We start from the raw sequence: 1,562 nt of genomic DNA, 5'->3' as shown, positions 1-1,562 counted from the left end.
TATTTTAATCAAAAATTGCTAACATTTTATCTGAACATATAAGTATATATCTTGATAATGTGATTCAACATTTCCACCTAATGTTTTTTTCAACGTGTGCTAATTCTACAGATGTTCTGTCATGTTCAGATATTCCTCCTGTAGCAAAACACACACACACACACACACACACACACACACACACACACACACACACACAATTGTGCAAATTACTGCCTACTATTTGGTTCTAAAGATAAGTTAACTTAAAATAATGAATAATTATCAGGCCAAACTTTAGCCCTTCGTTGGGTCATAAACAATTTCACAAACGTCCACTAGGGTGTAGAATAGAGTTATACAGAGATTTTGAACAAATATGAAGGGAAGATCATACACATACACAAAACAATCTGATTAATTAACTTTTATAGTCAGTAGAGATTTTTGGATTAAAATACATTTTAGATTATGCTGAGCAGTGTCAAAGCTAAATCTAATGAGGATGGTTCTTTGGTCCCCAAAGGGAAAAGAGTCCACCATTGACTGGTGGGTGAGCTCATGGGAGTTCAGAATTTTGACAGAAGCAAACTCTGTCTCACACACACACACACACACACATGCACAAGTCTGTTCTTCACAAACTTGTTCTATGAAGAACAGTCTTGTTCTTTACAGAAGAACACACAAGAATTTATTCAACTGAATGCACAAATCTTCACTGTCTTTGCTGAATTCTTAATTTTTCCTTGAAGCCACACACCAGTCGATCTAATGCAGGAAAGGTTTACTTTGATGTATTGTCAGTTAGTRAAATAAAAGATTATTTCTGCATAAATATCTAGTTTCCAGRTATATTTTTGCTGTTGGAAATCTTTCAGGTTAATAGTTGTGCTGCAGTAATAGTGTAGAAGACAGAGTGATATATTTTTCTATCTTTATCTTCCATTCATTTTCACCGTCTTTGTTGTAAGACCTAAAAAAATTCTATCAACTAAAATCAATGAATTATTTCATGCTGAAGCAGCCAAAAACATGTCAGATGTCTCAGGCTCWTTGTTTCCAACTCCAACATGTTTTCTGGATCATTTTCATCATTTTTGTAAGTTAATCCTTGTGCCCAGAAATGGGSTCCAACCGACCCCACACACRTAAAACGTMATTTTCCACAGTCCTCTATGTTTGCCTCAATCCTCTCATGCACAAGGGTTAAGTCAAACTTTARTGGGRAATTCAATGATGATTTGCTCCAAGGGAGCTKTCTGTTACTTTTGTTAAGAAACATTGTCTGTTTCTTTTAAAATAAAAGTTAACTATGACAAGTCACCAGCTTCCATCTAAATTGAATGTGATACAGCATTTGCTGCACTTCCTTTTTTCCCTCACTATCATGTTAAACAGAGATAGAAATGGTYACCACAAAAACATCTTAGTCATAGTTCTGTCWGGGTTTAGCTTGTTGTTGAATAAAACAGACTAATTTGTTCTTCTTTTTGCTTGAGCTTTTTATTTATTTATAGAATAAAGCGTTGCTAAAAGCAGTCTTCCACAAAAGCAGTCGCCTATTACTGAAGACATAAGAC

At 34.7% G+C, this 1,562-nt stretch overlaps 1 protein-coding gene across 1 annotated transcript in view; it reads right to left on the bottom strand.

Annotated features, from left to right (window-relative positions):
• Positions 1-1,562, bottom strand: part of LOC103460917 (ladderlectin-like) — a 26,084-nt gene that overhangs the window by 21,722 nt on the left and 2,800 nt on the right. The gene's annotated exons all lie outside the window — the stretch shown is intronic.

The sequence above is a fragment of the Poecilia reticulata genome, unplaced genomic scaffold (assembly GCF_000633615.1).
Source record: "Poecilia reticulata strain Guanapo unplaced genomic scaffold, Guppy_female_1.0+MT scaffold_340, whole genome shotgun sequence".
NCBI lineage: Eukaryota > Metazoa > Chordata > Actinopteri > Cyprinodontiformes > Poeciliidae > Poecilia > Poecilia reticulata.
Note: the sequence above shows the minus strand (reverse complement) of the source record. Positions and strands in the feature narration are given on the sequence as shown.